Source organism: Lissotriton helveticus, chromosome 8, assembly GCF_964261635.1.
Source record: "Lissotriton helveticus chromosome 8, aLisHel1.1, whole genome shotgun sequence".
Lineage (NCBI taxonomy): Eukaryota > Metazoa > Chordata > Amphibia > Caudata > Salamandridae > Lissotriton > Lissotriton helveticus.
In genome coordinates, this window is record NC_136069.1 from 201,157,342 (window position 1) to 201,180,827 (window position 23,486).

The 23,486-nt window shown below is 43.5% G+C and overlaps 1 protein-coding gene across 9 annotated transcripts in view; it reads left to right on the forward strand.

Annotated features, from left to right (window-relative positions):
* The window catches only part of RUNX1 (RUNX family transcription factor 1), a 547,678-nt gene that overhangs the window by 218,884 nt on the left and 305,308 nt on the right, over positions 1-23,486 (forward strand). The window lies entirely within an intron of this gene.

The following is a 23,486-nucleotide window of genomic DNA, read 5'->3' on the forward strand; positions in this document are numbered from 1 at the left end:
GAGCGCCCCCCAGCGCAATGCGTTGTAATGGTTTTCGTTGTAAAACCTGCGTTGTAAAAGCACTGCGTTGTAAAAGTTTCGTTGTAAAGGATGTTTCCCGTTGTATCTTATGCAGTAGGCAACACTTTGAGCTTTGATACATAAAGAGGGTAAGGTCTTTCTATGCAAACAAGACTTCACACAGGCTACCAGATCTACCAATCTTCTCTACTTTTTGTCTGAATGTTTATAGTTCTGAGCTCTCAGTACATATCATTCTCATTGAATGACAAATTACAGTACTGATTCTTCCATACTTATAACCGATTGAATGGCTATCCGTATTGTACAACCTCATATAGTACTGAGCCTTAATTACTTAAAGACAATTTCAAGGACTCATCTCATTTGAAGATTGCATACAGTACCATTCCTTCGGTACTCAAAGCCCAGTTCAAGGAGGATCCATATGTTATGACCACATACAGTGGTATACCTTTGGTAAGTAAAGTCGATTTTAAGGACTTTCTTTAGCACATACGCACATTCAGTACTGGTCCCTTGGCCCATAACGCCCATTTCAAAGGCTAGTCATACTGGGTATTGAATATAGACGCGATTACTGGTCTTGCTCTGATATACGAATGTATTGTGTACCTAGAATTACAATGAGCCACAACGACCCAACATTGTGGAACCAAAGGAATTCTGGCCCTCTCCTCCTTTCTGTTCTTAATGTATATTTACTTGAAGATCTGTACCTTTAGGGCCTAAAGTCAATTGCAAGGGATTGTCAAATGACTTCATCAATTACAGTGCTAGGTCTGCATCTGTTAACTACTGCAGACGAGAAAGACTTTTTATTATTGTGTGACCTATTACAGTACTGTGACTTAGATGCTTGGAACCAATTTCAAGTTCTATTCTTGTGTGACTGCTTACAGTACTGGGTCTGTATCTGGTACGTAATATAGATAAAAAAGACTTTTCTTATTACGAGACCTGTTACAGTAGTGTGCCTTTAGATGCTTGATGCCACTTTCTAGGTTTTTTCTTATTGTATGACTCTTTTCAGTACTGAGTCTGTACCTGGCACATAATATAGATGAGAAAGACATTTCTTATTGCGTACCCTTTTACAGTCCTGTGCCTTAGATGTTTGATGCCACTTGCTATTTTTTTTTTATTGGTTGATTACTCACAGTACTGGGTCTGTCTGTGGTTCGAAATGCAGACGAGAAGGACTTATCTTATTGTGTGCCCAATTACAAAACTGTGACTTACACACTTAATACGAATTGCAGGGTCTTTTCTTATTGTATGACTACTTACAGTACTGTGGCTGTGTTTTTTCAAGGCAATTTAAATGCCATTTCTTCTTGTGTGATCATTTGGAGCAAGTAAGCTGACTTCAGGGGCTTTTGCGGTTACCTTGAAAACTTTTCAAATATTTTCCTTTAAAATTGCATACCATGCCATTAAAAAAGAAAGTTTACTTTCAAAAGCGCCAAGGAAGTACATGAGCTGTTTAAGTCCAAATATACTCAAAAGGAACTCTTCTTGACAGTTAACAGAGCGGATTTGCACTTGACGTCTTGGCTATTAAGGAAAAAGCAGCGACATGGCCTGTAGTTGCTTAATGCAATTACTTGATTGGAGAAAGTCATTTCATATGGAAACCGCTACAGGAATAAGCAATATAGCTGTCGATATTCTCTCTGCAAGGCCCAGGGTCTGGTGGCCAGCGTATGACCACATCTTTACATGGTCATTAGCACATTTCCATCAAGGCTTAAATATTCACCCCAGCAAAGCCTTCAAAACCTTGAGGGACCTCCCTGATGTGCCAATGGCGGCCTCTCCATCAATTTCAGCAGCGCTCTTTTGTTAATTAATATGCATTGCTTCATAAATTTTTACATCCGTGCTCCATTTGAGTTCTCTGGTGGTAGTCTGAGGTCGCCTGTCGCTAGCCCCGTGATACGCGTGAAAAAGACCACGCATGGATTTTGTCAAGCGAATAAGGCCAAGTCACCAGCGCGGAATGGAATGATAACGCCAAGTGCACGACAACATGGCGGCTTTGAGGTGGCTTTGGAGAACTAACTGGGATACCGCTCAACTTCTCTGTTTCCAGCAGAGGAGAGGTTTATGGGCCTTCTTGCTGATGGCATTTTGGGTCAGATCTGGAGGTCTCAATGGTTTCGAAGATGGTCAAGTCACTTGATCAAATATTGGCCACATTGTTAACAGTCACACTTTAAAACTGTAAACGAAAAAGATCTGATGTCCTTTCGTTATGTAGCTACTGCAGTTGTTAGGCTGTTCACCCTTCCTAGATTGCCTTCTGTAGAAGGTGTAATGTTCGTATATTATATATTAATGTTACTTATTTTTTCTGGTTTTCATAGAGCACACAACGTCCAACGTCCATATGTGGAATAATTACCGAAAAAAGAACTAAAAGAGTAATGTGTAACAAATGAGTAGCAAGTATATAACATAATGCAAGTGAAATAGCAGTAAGAGATAACATGAAGGTAGATTCACAGTACAGACAATAAATTCCATTCTAGGTTGTTTAACATAGGTGGTAATAACTGTGGATACAGATGTGTGTTTATTTATTATTTTGGCATTTTATATAGCGCTACATGCCCCACCCCGGGGTACTTTAGAGAACTGTATAGGTCAAAATATATCACGATATTTTATGGGGAGTTTGACTACAACCAGTCGTAAGTCATGGCCTGAATTCCGTACTCCTCGCTCAAGTCAAGTTCATAGTTCTTTTTTAAAGAGGTTTCTTATTCATAGTTAATTGAGTGTAGTCCTTAGAATGGATGTCTCTGCCATACAACAACAGACCCCGACATGTCATCTGCCACTGAATGTTTTCTGCACAAGGTACCCAGCCATCCTTCTACTATGTTTCTTGTTAGCTCCACTCAGTAATTGGTTCGCATTAATGGAAGGACCTGCTTGAGCACGGACAACTGTGTGCTAACACCCTCTTAACGTACCTTGGGAAATCCCCCACAAACCCTAGTTCGAGTCAATCTATCTACCTACTGCTAATATTCCTACATAGAAATGAGCAATTCTAAGAACTGGACGAGATAGGCTCACTCACATAATGTGACATGCTCCATCCTTTGCCACCTCATCCCAACCTGGTGAGGTGATACTACCAGGGCGGACTCAAAATTAAGGGGGTTGACCTGAAGGAGTTCTTAGAAAAAAAAAAATTCTGGATAAAATACTTGGATCCAGTTCAATGTTTTAAAAAAAAACTTAGGACATATGCCACAAAGTCTCCTTTATTGAAGTGGTGACCTACTCTTGATTAAAAAATAATCATAAGGTAATCTAAGAGGACATACATGGTTACTGTGACCCTTACGTACCGCTGAGTTGTCATGCCAACATGTTTCTGCCCTTCCACTAGAGCCTACAGGTCTCGGGCATTCATCAGGGCTAGATATATGTATCCCTGAACTTATTTATCTCATCTTACTGATTAAGATTCAAATCTTGGTTCCGGCACACTATGCCAGTTGTGGGATACCACGCTCACAGGTTCAAATACCAACACTGGTCTGAATATAGCACGCCGACAATTACGCTATCTATTGGATCGTGATATTTTTAAAGATGAGATATAATACTACAGCCATCAGTAGGCATCTATCAGACAACAGTTCTGATACTTTGAAACGAATATAACAGGCATTACGCTGGGATGGTGGAAATCTATCTCTATCTTGGACCAACATTAGAGCCAACATACTCCAAAGCCCTGAAGAAGTCTCTGTTAAGAGATGAAACGTATTTTTTACATTAAGAGTTAAGGAAGAAAAGTTTTCTAAAAAAAGAACAATAAGATTTGAATAAAAAAAAACTTTCCAGAAAAGCTTCCATGTAGTCTGTGCACTATGTAATCTAAACCATTTGTGATGCATTTATATCCTACATGGTTTATGGTGGGTGCTGATCATCTTTTGCAATTATCCCTTTTAGAATGTATGACTCTGCATCATAGTCGCAGAAAGTATACTGCATCAAACCCGCAGTGCCAGCCTGCTCCCACTAATCCAACCACGTTAGGACTCAAGTATTTATTTCCAACATAGTCACCTCTGAATACCCAAAAGTGCCACCTCCACAGATGCCAGAGTGTGCTCCTTGCAGAGATGTGGAAGAGCACCACAATCTACGAACCAATAAGAGGCATAGTGCGCATTTGCTATGAAATGGGTGAGTGGCGGCTGACCCTCCGTGAACACATGGACAGAAGAGAGTCTCCAACACCACCCAACATTTCTATCCAGCACATTTCAGTGTAGTGCATGCTATGTTTAATCTCTTAGTGAACTGCTGCGATGGTTTTACTGATATGTTCACAAATCGATACAAAACTCTAGAGGGAACCAACCTTTTCAATAGGAAGATCAGTACTTCATCGGGATTGGTAATTTCGACCGCTTTTTCAACCAGTGTTTCAAATCTAGTCACAATCTTGCATTGGTCAGAGGGCAATTGGAATGGTATGACATGGCCAGGTGAACAGACTGCTGAACAATCTTATGAAGGGGGGGGGGCATCTGAGGCATAGGTCATGCCGTACATTTGGAGGAGATTTGTTCTAGTGGCCGGGATGCTGACCTTGTTGGATGTCTATATAGCCCCAGCACGTGACCAAAAAGTGTTTAATTTTTAATATGAGCAATGTAAAAAGTAACTATTCAATTTATTGCTCTTGCTAAAGTCTCCCTCCCCACCCAAATTCCTTTTAGGGCTGCTACAGAAATTTGTAGCTGCTTTGAATACCTCATGTCATTATTTCTTTAAAAAAGTCAACCGGAAGGAGAGAGAGAGTGAGAGAAAAAGAGAGAGAGAGAGAGAGAAGTATCTTTCAATCATTATTTTGCCATCGTTTTGATGGTTGTCAATCAACGTCATGCTATTTAGTGAATAGCTACATTGTTCCACTTATGTCCCGATTAGGTTTTTGTGATGGACTTCAAGCAGCTCTTTTGTTAAAAGAGAGGCCGTTTGTGCTCTTTGATATATTTACTTTACTGACAGAACAACATTTTAACTCCTATCGTACTTTTTTAGGAGGCATTTTGAATTGTTTAACCTACTGTACAAACAGAATGTTTTTCACTGAGCAATATTACATGTTCATTTTGGTTTTACTTTTCTGGTGTGATGATTTGGTGTGGGATTTACATAGTGACAAGTGTACATATTGTTTTTCTTACAGCTGTATCTAAAATGCTTTTGCTGTGAACACATTTTCAGTTCACTATTTATATTGAAACTTCATGTTCTGTCTCCTTGTGATAACACTGTTTTGTGAAAGTACAGTGTAACTCGAGTAATGCAGTCTGTTCAGAAAAGAGGTCCCACCCCTAACATCCATATTGTTGTACGACAAGATTATGCTTTAGTATGAGATTGTATTTCTAGGGTAGCTGGGAGCAATACACAGAGTTGCCCAACTAACGCATAAAGATGTCCTATAACTGAATGCCCAACCTATTGCTTTTGCCAATGCCTGTCCTATAACTTTACTTCAATTGGGCTCCACATGATTGATCTCTCTTGGCTCAAACATTCCAAGGAAAGTTCCCCACACCTCCTTGGAGCTAGGACTACACTCAGGACCACTGGAATTATGCAATTGTGCGGCCACGGCGATTTTAGCATAATTATAGATTTGCCACATAAACCATCATATGTGGTTTATGTGGCAAATCTATAATTTACCACATATACTGCTCATATGTCCCAGTTTCCCTGAACCACACAAACCACCACACACCTTTCCATACCCACGATTCACTCAAATCCCCTTAGGCCCCCCACACAAAACAACAGAAGCTCCGTCCCCAATAACCTTAGAAAAGTCCCCCTCTCTCTAGAACCCTCTACCACCCTTTTCACTCCCTGACTCAAATGCATACTACTCAACTGCAGATCGGCCCCTAGACACTCCTCCGACATCGCGGATCTCATCATAACAATGGACCTTGACCTAGCCATTCTGACCGAAACCTGGCTTACTGAATCTTCTACACCTATAATGGACATTCTAGTCCCCCCCAACTACCACATCATTAGACTTGACAGGACCGGCAAGATGGGCGGGGGAATCACATGCATTTTTAGGAGCAACCTCTCTGTTACTAAAGTCACTTCCCCCTCCCTCACCTCCTGTGAACTCATCTGCCTCGATGTCACCAGCGAGGGCAAACCTGTATGCTCTCAACATGTCATCTACCACCCACCCGGGGATAACCTCACCTTCACCCAACAACTCATGGACACGATCTCAACCAATTCCGGACGGCAGAACACTCAAATCTACCTGGGTGACTTCAATCTCCACTGGAACTATCACAATGACGCGGTGGTGAATAGTCTTAAAACTTTCCTCAACGCGCTTGACCTCACCCAAATCTGCAACAGCCTGACCCATGACAAAGGCTCTATCTTCGACCTTATCATCGCCAAAGAGGACTCCACCCAACTGGGGGCAATCCAACCCTGTGACTGGTCAGACCACCACATTATCAAATTCTTCATCAACGAAAAAGTTAAACTTAACCCGGCTCAACCCACCAAATCCAAGATTTGGAAAAGGGACCTGAAGAAACTCAACCCCAACTCCTTAGCTGCAATCTCCTCCTTCCCCCTACCGGTGCCTCGGACGTACAATCTCTGACCAACCTCTACCTCAACTCTATGACCTCAATAATCAATGAAGCCGCCCCCCTGCAACTGAAGAGAGTCTCCACCAAGAACTCTAACCCATGGTATGATGGTAGACTCAACGAAGATAGGCGTGCCATGCGAATGGCAGAGCGCACCTGGAGATCAGACCCCTCAGCACTGCACCTTAAAACTCTTAAGAAAAAGAGAAACGCCTACTTTAGGAAAATCAAGCGCTCAAAATCAGATTTCTTCAGCCTCCAGCTCGATCAAGCAAAAAACCGACCAAGAAAACTGTTTGAACTAGTCAAAACTCAAACCAAGGAACAACCTCTACAATCAAATAGCACAACAGGCGATATACCATCCTGTGAAGACTTCTCTGCTTTCTTTGAGCTAAAGACTGATAACATAAGAAGCGATCTCCTCAATGATGTAAGCCGCTACTCCAGCCCCACTCAACCTAAAAACAACGCGGCATGGTCGTCCTTCGACACCTACTCAGAAGAAACAATTAACAAACTGCTCGGCACCTTGAAACCCTCTAATCACGTCACAGACCCCTTACCTGCTAATGCTGTAAAAGACGTCATCCCTCTGCTCCTCCCACTTTGGACTAAAATCATTAACAGTTCCCTTCAACAAGGACTCATCCCTGACTCCCTCGAGGTGGGACAAGTCACGCCTATACTCAAGAAACCTACAGCTGACCCTGCTGACCTAAACAATTACCGCCCTATCACCAATATCCCCACCCTGGCCAAACTGCTGGAAAAATGCGTACAACTCCAACTGACAAAACACATCGATCAGTTTGACCTCCTCAACCCTCATCAATCAGGCTTCCGAGCAAGACACAGTACGGAAACGGCTATGACACACATAATTGATGACGCCCTCAAAATACTAGATCATAACGACACCTGCTTCCTCGTCCTACTTGATCTCTCCTCAGCATTTGACACTGTCAAACATGAGAATCTACTTGAGCTGTTAAACACCAGAATGGGTCTATCTGGGACTGTTCTCAAGTGGTTCACTTCCTTTCTACATAACCAGTCTCAAAAGTTCAAGATCAACAACGTGTTATCCCCATCTGTGCCTGTAACATTAGGCGTCCCACAAGGATCTTCCCTATCCCCAACTTTGTTCAATCTAGTTATGGAACCTCTCACCACCTTCTTACAAGCATCTAATGTACACTTTCACATGTACGCCGATGACACTCAACTCTATCTCAAACTACAATCCCCGGAAGGCATCAAACTTCTGAACTCTACGCTCAGAAACACCCAATCATGGTTGGCCGATAATCACCTCAAACTAAATGCTCTTAAAACTGAGTTCCTTCTGATCTCACCTCCTGCGAAAATCTCCACCACTCAAACCTGGCTCAAGCACCTAACTGCACTCAATGTCCAACCCACTATTGTGGACTCCGCGAAATCCTGAGGCATCACACTTGACGCCAATCTCAACATGCAGCAGCATATCAGCAAAGCAACTAAGGGAGCTAATTTCCAAATCAACACTTTGAGGAAACTTAAACCCTTCCTCCCAGCTAAGGACTTCCAAACTGCAATACAAGCCCTAGTCATCCCACGCATAGACTACGGAATCGTCGCTCTCTGCGGACTCCCCCTATCAACAACCGCACCCCTAAGAGCCTCCTTGAACGCTGCAGCGGGACTTATCACTGGATCATAAAAACATTCGCATATTTCCCCTGACTTAAAATCCCTGAGCTGGCTGCCTTTTGAAGCCAGGATACAGCTGAAAATCGCTTGTATGACTCACATGGCTGTACACCACAAGTCACCCAACTACCTCACTCAAAAGCTGACTATATCAGGGGACTCGAGATCCACTAGAAGCACAAAAAATCTCCTCCTGAAACCGCGAAGATTCCGGAAGGAAAAAACATATAAACGCTCCTTCTCTGGAATGGCACCCAGGATCTGGAATGCACTCCCTCCCGAAACCAGGCTTATCTCATCCACTACATTTTTTAAGAAAGAAGTAAAAGCCATCCTTATGGCTAAATTCACTTGAACTCTTTTTTGGATGTATCGAAGACATTGCACCGACTTTGTATTATTTGTTTATCTGATTGTATAATTGTACTTTTTGTTTATCTGATTGCTATCCTATTTTGCTACTCACTTACTACCTTCTACTATTTTGTACCCAAAAGTTTGTTTAATCACTCCCTTGTTTCCCTTACCCCTTGTTTCTGTAAAGCGCTCTGATATCTGCAAAGATCTTGTTCACGCTATATAAAACTTTGAAAATAAATAAATCATCTGCTGCATAATCCGCAGATTTTAACAAAAAAAAAATGTTTCTAGCTCAAAAGGTTCAAAAGTAATGAAACATTTACCGACACAGTTGCCGTGCAGTCAAAGTTCCTTTGCATAGGTCACTTTTCTGTAAATTATTGTTGTGTTTGGGTGTTAAACTGGCACTAATGAGTTGCAACCAGTGCTAAAAAAGTTGACAAATAAAGTAATGCTATCCCAAAATGTGCTGCATGATGCCGCATAATTTGCCATTTCTTGCCACCTAATTCACCCAACCCTGCCGCATAATTTGGCCCTCCAACAGCATACTTCCGGTGGCCCTGACTAGAATAAATGAAATGCATTAGCTCAATTTTTTTAAATCCTTCCTTTTCCACTATTTTATCATTTTACATCGCCATTTTCATTGGGTCCTTTAATTAGGTAAATGTCATGGGATTTTTTGTCACTGTTTAGTAGATTAATACATCAATATTCACATACCTTTGATTCCCAAAAGGCTGTTTATCTACAGCTTGGTTAGGGCACAGCGGTAGTGCTGGGTGTGGGCCTTTGCACTGCCTCCGCACTGTTGTTCCACGCATGCAGAAGAATGGAGCACTTTAGCCGTTGGTGCTATCCATCCCCCATATATCTTACAAGCATTGCAAACGCAGAAGGTTGTGTGCTCAGATCAACGAAAAGAGTCCGCATTTTAACCAGATTGTTCTGCACCACACTTCCCCAATGGCAGAAATGAAATGAAGCTCTTTCAGTGCTTTCAAACACAGTTGAGTCTTTATTAAATGTAGGTCCCCAACAGAAGTGGCATGTCTATCTGTGTTAAGTAGAAGACCAGGACAACCTGGGTGAAGATAGAACTTTCAAACGAGCAGGTAAACACATTTGCCAACTAATGCTGGATGGGCTTTTGACCTCCGACAGCTGCAAAAAGAGGGTGCAAGGCTCATAAATGATAAGAGAAAGTGTGTTCGGTCTTTGTTTGGAATAAATAAAGATAACATGTTTTGGATATTGTAAGAAATTGGGTAATTAATTGAGAGTGGGAAAGGCCCACCTCAAGTAATAAGCTCAGTCCTTTTCAGGGGGAACCACTCAAGTCACTAAATAGACCTACACTTAACCCCCCTGGTAGCTATGGCACAGAGCAGACAGGATTAACTTAGTGGTAATGTGTAAAGTATTAATGCAGTACCAAAACCGTAATAAAGCTGAAATACAAAGCAATAAAACTTCCAAAACAAATGTAACAATAGAGTAAAATTCAATAACGAAAATGACACCAAAAGGGCAAAGATCCTGTAAGGGGAATCAGAGATAGGAATTTTGAAAGCTTTAAGTAGAAATAACACCAAGAGGCTCAAAGTTTTAATGATAGTCAGTGATCATGGTAAAACAGGACCGAGGCTCAATTTGATGCAGTCGGCTATGGAGCATAGATTGCATACAGTAACCAGGTTTATCCTGGTCAAAGATTTTATCTTCAGATTTTAGTCCTTTAAGTCACAATCCACCAGAGGAGTACACTACTCAAGTCCCCCAGTACCTCAAAGGAAGCACCTAGAGGCTCACAGGGTGGCAGGCAGATGCCAACAAGAGGGTCTACTCCAGGTCCAGTTGCCATTGGTCTGCTGGGCAGTTGCAGGAATAGGCCTAGCTTGCTTTGTCCTTGTTGTTTGAACACACTTATGACCCTTAAGTCCACTTCTTTGTCCTGGGTACAAGGAAGAGAGCTGGACAAGTCCTCCAGGGATCTTCTCAGGTTTCAGACAAAAGGATCAGTCCCCTTCCGATCTTCCTCAGGTCCAGGAGTGTTCTGAGGTGGGTTCCTGTAGATAGAACATTTATTCCTGGCGCAAGTCTGTGGGTGGGAATGGCCCCTGGGAATGCCCTAACCAATTGGGTAAGGTTCCCGGAGCTAACCCTACCCACTTTGAGTATTTTCAAGTGGCCAAAATCTTCGACCACACTGAACTTGGGCTCAAAAGGCTGAAGGTTGGGGTTGTGAGGAGTGTACTATGATAATCCTAGTTTCTCCCACATTTAACACTAAAATCCAGTTTTAGGCAATCCCTTGACCCCAACTAACTCAGGGACAGAGAACTGTTAGAACACAGCTGAGCTTTCAGTACCAGAAAGTAGATACCCACAAATTGTTTTATCACTCTGTTTCCCTGATTTAAAGTGTGCCCAAAATGTCATATAAAAAAAACAACAGACCTGTCAAGCAGGATCTGACACCATGAAGTCAACAAGAGGCCCATTGAGATAGAGACCCATCTAGCAGGGGGAATCAAAGAAGAGTGCAAGCCTGTGTGCTAACTTCATATGCTTGTGACAGGGTAGGCTTCTTTGAAGTAAATCAAGTGCTTGGACCCAGCTTATAGGCCATCCTGTCAAGGGCACAATACTTTCCAAAAACAACGCCTTTTTTCACCTTATTCATGCCTATTCAAATGCTATTCAAATGCTAATTACTGGCTCTCTAGCTTCTGGAGAGCATTTTCCTGTCCAGCAGCTGGAGAGCAAAATGCAGTTAGCTTCCAGGGACCTCAGGCAGGACAAAAGTAACTTTCTAAAAGCTACTTTTCCGTTATACCTAAAAAAAATCTCAATTCCCCATTGCGTTGGGTTTTTAATACCTATTAAAATAGCTGTTTAATTTTTTTTCTAGCTAATCCCATTCCTGAGCTACAGTATTAGTATTTAATATTGCATGTCAGTGCTTTCCTATGGCACAGCCAAACCTGCTACAGCAAAGATAGCTTTGAGGAGCTAGTCTCTGCAAGGACATGTGGAACATACAACTTTTACATGATTACTTTATGGACACTAAGGCCTACCTTAGGGGTGGCTTGTCAGAATTTAAAAGGAAGATTTTATGCCTGTCAAGAAGGTTTATTTTGACAGATTGAATTGACAGTTTAAAAACTGCTCTACCAGGCTAGAATGGTAAGCCTGGGATCATTTATGTGTCTGACTGCAGTGGGTGGCACAATGTGTGCTGCAGCCTACTGATGACATTTGACTAATATGCCCTGGGTACACTGTGCAGAAATATACCAGGGACTTATCTGTAAATTAAATGTGCCATCATGCTCAAAGGGAGAGCATAAGCGCTTTAATAATGGTTAGCACGGATAAAGTGCACAAAAACCGTCAAGGCAAAATTCTGGGGGAATGCAAAAGATGTTCATTTCCAAATGATATTATTATGAGAGCTGTACATATTACTATAGAAAGCAGATGTTACCATGATCCAATTTAACAATGCTCAGTTTTGACTTTGGAAGACAGAAGGCGTTGCCAGAATATTACCTTTTCACTTGCAGGCATAGCAGCAAGAGTTTAGACCCTCGGAGATGTTTTACTGGTAAAATCTTTCTAAAAATTCTCACGAGTATCCGAGCGCGTTATAAATGGATATAACATAACATAACATAAAATGCCATTTCCTCTTTACTACCTAGTGATTGCACACCCTCTGTTCTGCAGCCCACCATTGGAGAATAAGAGGCTTACGCTTCAAATATCACTATTACCACAACTGATGTGACTTCCGTTTTCAAGGTTATGCATAAAGTGCCTAGAAAAGGTGTGGTCTATAGTGTGCTACAAGACATTATCCATGTATTTATTCAGCAACAATCGCTGTGAGGAAAAATAGTGAGTGCCAGGAGGATAGCGTAAGTAGACATTCAAAGTGGATCTACCTGGCACCTCCAGCTGCTGCATACAGAGGGCAAGCACAAGAGGTGATTAATTTGTGATAAATCTGAAAAGCCTAGTCAGCTTCAATCCTACCTGTAATCTTCAGAACACATACATTTGTAAAACAGGATGAGTTCACGTTAAAGCTGTATTTCTAACAGTGTGCTTTTTGGGATGTATGTCATTACCACGCATGCTTTTACAACGCATGCCTTTACCACGCAACTTTCACAACGCAAGTCGTTACAACGACTTGCGTTGGGGGGTGCTGGATAGTGAATCGTTTAATTTACTATTCCAACTCCAGTCCCCGTGGATAGTAGGGAAGGTTTTGGATAGTAAATTAACTATTCCCTATCCTAGAGCGCCCCCCAGCGCAAGTCGTTGTAACGACTTGCGTTGTAAAAGTTGCGTGGTAAAGGTACTGCGTTGTAAAAGTTGCATTGTAAACGCTGTTCCCCTGCTTTTTGTGTTGATTTTGTGTTTCTCATTGTTTCTTGGATGCAGTAAGCGCAGGACAGGTTCCAAGACTTCATTCAATATGAGTTATGCTCTCTACTCTGAGAGGCAAACACAAGGAGATGATGGCTAGAGTGCTGAAACTTTTCAGACACTCACCCCCAGTCACAGATCTGGGTTGAGTCCATCATCGTTCTTTAGCTCACTAAGCCACCCCAGTTCAGACTCAGCCATATGCAAATCAGTATTACATCTGTTCCTCATGTCAATATGAGTTAGGTTCTCTACTCCGAGAAAGCCTTTTCCCAATCCACCTTATTCTATTCTTTGATGCGAGCGAGCCAAGTTAATAAAATAGTTCAGTGGATTCATGCACCCACTGCTGAAAAGAGGGTGTATATTCAGATCCTGCAGAGGATTGACTCAGCCTATCATCCTACTGAGGTTGACTCCATCAGTGTACTAAAGTTGGGTAATAGCAACATCTACGTGACAGGCTTCATTAGAAGAGCCATGCTTTGGCGCTCACTCCATCAATGGGAATTTTTAACACAAGATCATTCGAACCAAAAAGTTGTTCAGCAGCATCATCATGAGTTTCTTCATCGCTACGTCATCACATCCACGCAGGAGACATTTATCCATGGAAACAGATATGCAGAAGAGGTCCTCCAAGCCAGTCAGTTTTTAATGCCAGAGGTAGCTGATTGGTTAGATGGCAAGGGGCTAAGACCAGGTGGAGAGCCATGAAAGAGAGTGAAGAGGAGATGGACTTCCAAGATATGGCTGAATGGAGCAAGATGTTTTCATGGAGGTGGGAAGGAAAGGTGAAGTTGAGCTAAGTTAATAGAGAGTGAGAATAGTCAGCCACGGACTAAGGGAGAAAATGCGGATTGGCTCAATATTTACCAAGGAAGAGCGAACAAATAGATGATTCTCTTTATAGGGAGGTGAAAAGAAAGATGGCGCACAGCAGAAGATGGACAGGGAGGCGACACCGAGGTTGAGTGAGTTGTAACACAAGACCATGAAAGAGTATGGAAACGTGATGGGAAGGGAGAGACAGCATCAGTCAGGAAAGTATTTATAAATGCAGTTCAATTAGAGGTTGAGAAGAGAAGGTTTATCAATGGTCAATGGATGTAAAATGAAGCCCATAGTTCAAGGGAAAAGAGGCCTGTGAGCTGAATGAGGGGAAGAGGCAGGAACTAGAAGTCCAGGTATGAGCAGAATTATTGGGCAGAATGTGGAAATGGGTAAGGAAGGGTTGGGTTCACAGGGGCAGGACATGGGAGGAGATAAAGAAAGGCACAGGAATGACCAATGAACAGACATGTCATCAGAGAAGATTGCATTAAGACATGGGGAAACAAGAAAATGGTGAGTACAGAGCTGACAAGTATACAGAAGTAAAGTACAAAGGGTGAAGGAGTGACCATGCACGCAAAAGAAGGAAAGAGAGAGAAGAGTCCACAGAGAGCTCAGCTGACCAGGGGGTGATGAGAACTGAAGATTGGAAACTTTAGTATAGAAAGAGATTAGACTGCTGGGGAGGTAATGGATAAAATAGCGGAGATAGGAGAGGGGAGTCAATGTGGTGAGAAGGAGTGGATACAGAAGATTGCTGGAGGGAAAAGAATAATCCAGCATGGCAAGGAAGGGGGTACAACAGAGGGTGGAGCACAAAAGGATTGGAAAAAGGAAATTCCAATAGGAAACGTTTCAAGATAAGAGGGTTGGATGGAGGTGAGCATTGCATCTAAGTGCAGGCAGGTATGGGCAGAGGAGGGGGGCCAAGCGGGGGAAATGCATGCTTTGTTTTGTGGCACCTTTATAAACAGTAGATTTGAAAGAAATGAAGACTCTAACTAGTAGGAGGAGAAGCAGGATAGTAGGGGTAGAAACAAGATAATAAAAAAGACATGAAGAGAGTGGGCCACTAGAAGAAAAGGGAGCTATAGAGGGGCCCATACAGGAATACAGGATGGTTTGACAGAAGGAAGTAGGATCGGATCAGTTGCACCAAGCACCCCAACTGGCTTGAGCCCTTAACCTCTTCTTCTACCTGCACACCTGTAGGCGCCACAATAAGCCTGGCCAGGGAGCAGCATTCAGACAGCCCGGCATATGAGCAACTGTCCTTTGTTTATTTCCAGTGAGATTTTGGAACTAAATGAAGGGCTGCCACAACACAAAATAGATCACTGTATTGGCTGTCCTTTTTCTATTTCTGATACCCCACCACTGCAACTGGCATGAACCACAGACTGACCACCTTGAACTTCCTCTCCACTCAATATACCACCTCATTTATGGAATCCATCCACTCGGGAGCTTCCACAGACCCTTGCCCGCAGCACATCTTCAATCTCGGAAACCAAGGGATCAGCCAGGAACTCACCGCCCTGCTCAACAGCTCAATCACCACCAACACCAGTACTCAAAAAACCCTCCAAAGACCCCAGCACACTTAAACACTACCAGCCAGTCTCCCTGCTCCCTTTCCAAGCCACAGTAATGAAAAAGATGATCAACAAGCAACATGCAACTCATGACAAAACCTGGAGCAGAACCAGCTCCTTCACGCCTCCCAATCCAGCTTCTACAGCAATCACAGCACCAAAAACATCCTGATCTCAGCCTCCGATAAATTCCGAACCCTCCTCCACCAAGGAGAAACAGCAAATCTGATCCTCCTGGGACCTCTCATGAGCCTTCAGCACATATCCCACCTTATGCTGATAATAAGACTCCACCACTTTGGCATCCAAGGGGACTTTCTCAACATGGATAGCCTCTTTCTCACCAGAAGAACACAGAGGATCCACCTCCCACCTTTCACCTCCGAACCCAAGAATATTGCCTGCATTTTCCCCCATGGCTCATCCCTCAGCCCCATGCTCTGCAACGCATACATAACCTCGCTGGCCAACATCGTCAGATTATGTCTCAACATAATTACTCATCCTCTCGCTCACCAACGACCTCACCACCACCTGAACCAATTTCCCCAGATACATGATGAGTGTCGCCGACTGGATAAAGAACAACTACCCGGAGCTGAACTCAAACAAGAGAGAAGTACTGATCTTCGGCAACAACAACCCATGGAACGACTCCTGGTGGCCATCAGACTTATGACCCACATCCTCCGACTACACCAGGAACCTCGGAATCATCATTGACAACAAGCTTGCCATTAAATCACTGATCAACACCTTCTCCTCTGCTTGCTTCTTCACTCTGCGCATGCTGCATAAGATCTTCAAGTGGCTATCACTGCATACAAGACGCACCGTGACACAGTCCCTCATCACCAGCTGACTGGACTATGGCAACAGTCTGTTCATAGGAACCACCACACACCTCCTACAGAGACTTCAAACCACAGAGAATGCCACAGCCAGACTCATCCTCTACCTCCCCTGACAAACCCATATCACACCCCACCTCAGGCAACTCCACTGACTTCCTGTACAGAAGAGATGCCAATTCAAGCTGCTGACCCACGAGCATAAAGCTCTACACAACCAAGGACCCGACTACCTTAACAACTGCCTGAACTTCCACCGACCAGCAAGAATAATGCGCTCCGCCTCCCTATCACTGACCCATACTCCCTGCATCTACCGAAGCAGAAGTGGAGGCGCTCCTTCTCCCATATTGCAGCAAAGACCTGGAACAGACTCCCCGAACACCTCCGGACCCTCACCTCACTTCTGGAATTCCAAAAGGCCCTCAAGACCTGGCTGCTGTAATGAGCTTTGGGACTTGCAAGCAAGCGCCTGAATACCTTCTTGGGTGATTAGCTGCGCTTTACAAATCCTGATTGATTGATTGACAAGCCTTAGTAGAAATGAAAGAGGGACTGTGCTGTAGGACTAGGGCAGAGCCGGTACTCCTAGTGTTAGGGGTGACCACTGGATCCCACCAAGACCAATTAAGCACCTAAAAAATGAACCCAGGGGTTGGATAAAGTCAAATGTGTCCATGAATAAAGAACACACCATGTGACACAACCGCAAAGTGAGTGAATCTACAGAGCGAGCCAGTAGGGTCGAGATCCAATCCTGGAGAGGGATAGCTGGTGTAATGTTTGAGAAATCCACAAAGAGCTGGAAAGGGCGAGGTGGATGTGGACAGGAGAGTGCTATCTCATGATCTAAACAACTGGAAAGCTATCCTTGACACGGGCAACAAACAGGTACAGCAAACCTCTGATGAGATAGGTTGCCATAATAACAACAACATACTGTTACCTGGCCCCGAGCTGCCTGCGGTGGCTACAGAACTATAGCTGCAGACGGCTTCAGAATCCAGATGTTTCACAGCAAGTGCCTGCTTCTGCATTCAGCACTAAATTTAGCCTGGGCACTATGTAAATGAAACCAGGAGACTATAGCCGAACAGCTGCTCTCAGCGAACAGCTGCTTGTGGCCTTGGGCACATTTGAGATCTGTTTAAATAAAGAATAAACATCATTCAATCAGTGGAAAACTGGACGATTCAGCAGTCTGACAGCCTTTCATCTACAGAGTGATATGTCAAATCCAGCCTTTTTTAGTAGTGACCAAAATGATTAGCAGCTGGCAGCTGTCTAGGTTCTTTTGTTAAATGTGTTGGTGGCCTTAGGCCAGGGTGCTCTGAGCAGGTGTTGGCTTAACTAACATTCACTGTCACCGTGAACAGATGTGCTAGAAGTCTGTGCAAAGAGGCCACCGTCTGAATGTGCATGGGAACTTTATGGCTCACTTACAACTCCAGGGATGCATTGAGGACCACGCTGATGCAGGCACTGTGAGGGGGAAAGCCCTAGTACTGACCATGTGGTGACTGACTTGGCTGATTGAGCTGCACTGATTGACTGCTCGCGCAGGCATAGAGATTTAATTGTGCAGTAAGTGAGGGTTCATTGTGTAGCGACAGACACTGATTGTGCAGCCAGAAAGGACAGAGAATACTGCCACGGAGGGCTCATAATTCAGCCACAGAGAACTGATAGTTCATAGAGGACTTACTGTTCACAGAGGGGTGTCTGTGCAGCTATGGACTAGTGACTGTGCAGTGATTGAAGGCTGATTGTGCAGTCATAAAGAAATGACTGTCTATTCAGAGAGTTTTTTTGCATCTCTTTTACCACAGCACTTAGCTATTGGGATAGCACATCTGTAAATGTAGCAATATAAAAGAACAGGCAGGAAAAGAGGAAACAGAGAGAAAGGCAGGAGAGAGACCTTAGTAAAAAAAAATACATAAAAGAGAAAAATGTAGCAACAGACGTTAGTGGTGTATCGAATAAAAGTTATGCATTTAAATCTCAGTACATTCTCAAAGGAGCAGAGGCGACCACAGGCCAGCTGTGATAAGCTGCGTGCAAAAGATGGGCCCAGCCGCCCCCAGAGGTGGGAATAATGGGCATAGACTGCAGAGGAGAGTCAGAACCAGCAGCCCAGACCCAAGGGGAGGCCCAGCCGTTAAAGGACACAGCTTGTGATTAGTCAATGTTTTTATCCTTTGTATACTTTGATGGTTTCGTACAAACAAACCGAATCAAGTTATTTGACTGACTGACTGACTGACTGACACAGCTTCAGATGGAACACCCAACTCAAGTGTACACAGACTAGAGGAAACCAGCCAGGGACACATCACAGCAGGGACCCAGATCAACAACAACTCCTGTAGGGCCAACCAGCCAGACCGACCAGCTTCCAAAGCAGGCTGCTGCCCACCACACACCCTCCTCTCCCATCAGGCTCCACCCACCACCCAAGGGCACAAGGCTGGGTACAGAGGTGGGGAACACAACACACTTCCGAAAAGGAGAGTGGTCGGGACAACTTGTGTCAACCTGGAGATGCCTGGGTACAGAGACTAGTGTAACCAGCCCTACCTCCTGCGGGGCAGAGTGTGCAGTCACAGAAGGCTAAGATCCTGTTGTGGAGTGCTGATTGTGCACTCAGGCAGGGCTAGGGGCAGCTGTGGTGTGTTCATTGTAAAGTCAAAGAATGATTGTGGGTCAAAAAGAGTTGATTGCTAAGTGTGACATCATCTAGAGCTAACGGGTAAGTCGCAGACAGCTGACTGAGGAGCCATAGAGGACTGACTTTGCAGACATAGTCCTAGAGAACTGTTGGTGCAGTGAAAGAATGATGACTGCGCAGTCTTACAGATCTGGGGACAGATCTTTCAAGGGCTTGCGTTGCCCTTGCATCACGCAAGGCGATGCAAGGCAGCGCAGGCCCTTAAGTTAGATTAATTATGCAGCACACAGCCACCATGCAATGCAAACCAGCGCAAGTTGCTGCCTTCCGTTACTCTGAGTGGGGAAGGCGTCCCATGGGTGGAGAGTGGGTGTTCCCACACGTCCACCCATGGTTTTTGGCGCATTCACAGATTTTTACTAACACTAGTAAGCCTGGGAGTGCGTCAAAATGCTGTTCCTTTCCAGGTAAGGCGTAACAAGGATAAATATGTTTATTTCTCCTCGTTATTTCCTCTTTCTACGTGTCTTGCGTCACACGTAGAAAGAGGAAAATGCCTCTGGCTCTTGTTTTTTTGCAGGGTGTTCTTTCCAGCACATTAACTATCCTGCCTGTAACGCAGGCTCCCTTGCAAGGGTGCTTGCATTGGCGCCTCGCAGCCACCGGTGCTCCAGTGCACAGAGAGACAGCAGGAATGCGTCATATGCTAGTAATTATGGCACATTCCGGCTTTCTCCAATTGAGGCAGTGTGGTAAGTTGACTTGCTGCATTGCACTGTGTAAAATGTTAATAAATCTGGACCCAGCGACTCAATCATGGAGTCAGGGGGCCCGATTCACAGAACTAACTTAAGACAAAATCCTAAACTTAATACCATTTTGGTATTCACAGAAGGCACTTACTCATTTCGATATTCATAGAAGTTAGGAGCCTTAACTTAAGGACTCCTAAATGCCTTCTGTGAATACCGAAAGTCTTAAAGTTAGGATTTTTCTCAGTTTAGGAGTCCTAAAGTTAGAAGTCCTAACTTTACTACTCGTAAACTGAGACTAATCCAAACTTTAAGTCTTCTATATTCACAGAATGCATTTAGGAGTCCTAAAGTTAGGAGTCCTAACTTTACTACTCCTAAACTAAGAAAAATCCTAACTTTAAGACTTTTGGTATTCACAGAAGGGATATAGGAGTCCTAAAGTTAGGACTCCTAACTTATCTGAATACCGAAATGAGTACGTGCCTTCTGTGAATACCAAAATGGGTAAGTTCCTTCTGTGAATACAAAAATGGTAGTACGTTTAGGATGTTGTCTTAAGTTAGTTCTGTGAATCGGACCCTACGTGCGCACCACGGAGGGCCAATCATGGACTCCTAGAACGGTGACTATACGTGCACACAGCTGATTGGAGAGTTGCACAAGAATGAATGGGACCTCAGCTAAATAGATTTTTCGTTCATAGACGGCTCATTATTAAGTTACTTGAGCTGTTTGCGCTGCCGCGGAGATTGCCTTTTCAGTTTTCTAAACTCAGCACATTTAATGAAAGTCAATCTCACAAAAAAAAGTTTAAAAAAAGGGGAAATTAAATAAATGTTTTGTGGTAATCTGCCCATCACATTCCTATTTGTACCGTAATTCTCACAGAGATTTGAACACACTTTGGGAACACACATGTAGCATTTTCCAGATGACAAAATGCACATCTGTTGAGCAATTAAATCTGATCTTCATTATCCTTTCAAATTAACATATGAAACATCCATTATGGTTGGAAGCAGCACATTTGGCTCACAAAAGTAATGCATTTTATTTCCGTTCATATATCATTCTGGTTGTTAGATAATTTTTGGATTGCCAGAGACCGTTTATTGAGCTGCAAGAAAAAAAAAGAACCTAACAAGAAGTAAAAGAAAATACGAATTTAAAGAGTAGAAGTGAGGGAGCCAAGAAAGGGGCTAGGATTCGGTGTGTCCTAAAATAACCTCATTACCTCCAGGTATTTAGGAACATGGAATAAGTGGGGAGGCTCATACCAGGACTGGTCAATGTTTGAAACTTCGCCCTTGTAGCTCTAGGGTGGCGAACTTTGGGGCATATTAGCAAGGGCCATATCGCCACTTTAGCTGCACTTTTTGCCGCTAAAGCGGTGATATTTTTATCGCCCTATTAGCAAGCTGTCGCTAACAGCAGTTAGCCACAGCTTTTAGGTGATAGCGACCGGGTTGGGGTCTGCTTTGCATGTCAGCAATATTTATCGCTCATGACATGCAAAGTGGGCGTACCCAAACTGTTAGCGACTGAAAGCAGTCGCCAACACAGCTATCGCCTATTAGCAAGGCAGGTATAGCGATAAAAAGAATTGCGCTAAGCGTGATTATCGCTATAAACTAACACCTGCTAAAAACATGACTTACCTGTTTATCCAATGGGAAGTGGATTCTCAGGTTAAGTCCCCATTGGCGTTAATGCGTAAATATCACTGAATTTCCAGCGATATTCACGCATTTCACCACTATCACTGGATATTTTAGCACAATGGAGAAAAACGTTGCTAATAGCAGGTTTTCTCCGCTAACATATCCAGCGATAGGCAGCGATAAAAAAAAATGTGCTAAGCGCATTTAGCGATAAATATCGCTATTTCTTGCTATTATGCCCCTTTGTATTTTAGCAACTTTGTGGAAATCGCTGAGTTTACTAACTTCACTTGAGGGATAAGTTTCTGATGTAAAAATCATTTTAGGCTAGAAGATTTACCACTTAGGTCTTGATTCCCAATTGCCCCACAATTTCGGGTACAAATTGTGTACCTATATTGTATTGTATTGTAAAATTGTACTTGTATAGAACTAACTACCCTGTGTTGGCTGGCTCTTGAAATACCATTTGCAAGGTCAAATTTGAACAAAATCCTGATTTACAGAACCAGGAACAAGGGATGAAGATCTACATGCATGTTTCCCTCATTCTGAGCTTTGTAAAATGGGACTGTGTGTTGTTCTTCCTCCTAATCAAATTTGAGTAAAAATGTCCTGCAAATCAGAAGCACAAATACCTTCATGGGGCTCCATTTGCGACCAAATTACATTCTTGTTCCAGTTGCAAACAAAAGTGAACAGCATGTTCCTTGCAGCAGACAGGTACAAGTTATGGCAGAAAGCATCAGAAGAATGTAAAGTGGATGGGAATTTAAAGGAGAAAATTATGAGCGCTGGAACCAAAGTGATTTATTAAAACTTGGACATGAAGCACTGAGGTATAGGAGAGCCAAGCATTTTACCGAGTCTGGATAGAATAACATTGCATGAGACAGGAATAAGAGAACACCGCAAAACTGATTTCAAATATAACTCATTTGAAACAAAATACTGCAGTCCAAATACAATTCAAGGGCCTATTTAATAAGAAGTGGAAATATCACTGTTTTTGATATGCAATTTGATTAAACTCAAATTAAGTATGCCATTTAAGGACGACGAGCTTGCTTACGTATGCAGGAAGTACCCCTTTAGGATGTATAGAACAATAAAAAAAAATAGTATCACTGAAATAACACTAATGTGAGGCTGGAAGAAGTACAAGTTTATAATCTGCACTAAACTTGGCATGCTGCAATGTTGAAATTAATGACCGTCCTCAGCACGAAGCTATCAGTACTGATGTGTAAAGGCGGAAACTCATGAAATCAGAGTTGACAACCGTATACAGGTAATTTGGAATTTAGGCCCCCATTACGATGGCAGTCGGACGACCGTCCGTCCGCCATTGTTGCAGGATGGAGAGCGCCCAACATGTAGTTGACGGCACCACCTGCCATATTACGATCCGACTGCCGTGAAGGCGGTCGGAAACATGTGTTTTCCAATTGCGGCTTGTGCTGCGGCTCGGAAAAGGGTGGCACCACAAGCCCCAATTGGAAAAGGCATGTTTTTAAACATCCATGCACCATGTGCCAGGCATCAAATGGTGCCTGGCACAGGATGCATGGATGTTTAGCGGGGCACCACATGTGCCCCTAGACACATTCCTGTAGCCGACGGGGGACAGGAGCCCTGCTGGGGGCCCCCAAATTCCCTTTGTGTCTACCTTTACATGGCGCTAGGACAGCCATGTAAAGGCTGAGGGAAAGGGACATCCTAATATCTACGGCGGTTCCTCCGCAGACACTGCCCCCATTGTAGATATTTGGCTCCGACCGCCGCCCGATGGGCTCCTTGAACCTGTCTGAGGCAAGAGTCTTCCCCCCCCCCACCAAAATCGCTCCAACCACCAGAATTGTAATCTGGTGGTCTGACTGATACACTGGATGTCGGGCAGACCTCTACCGACGGCCT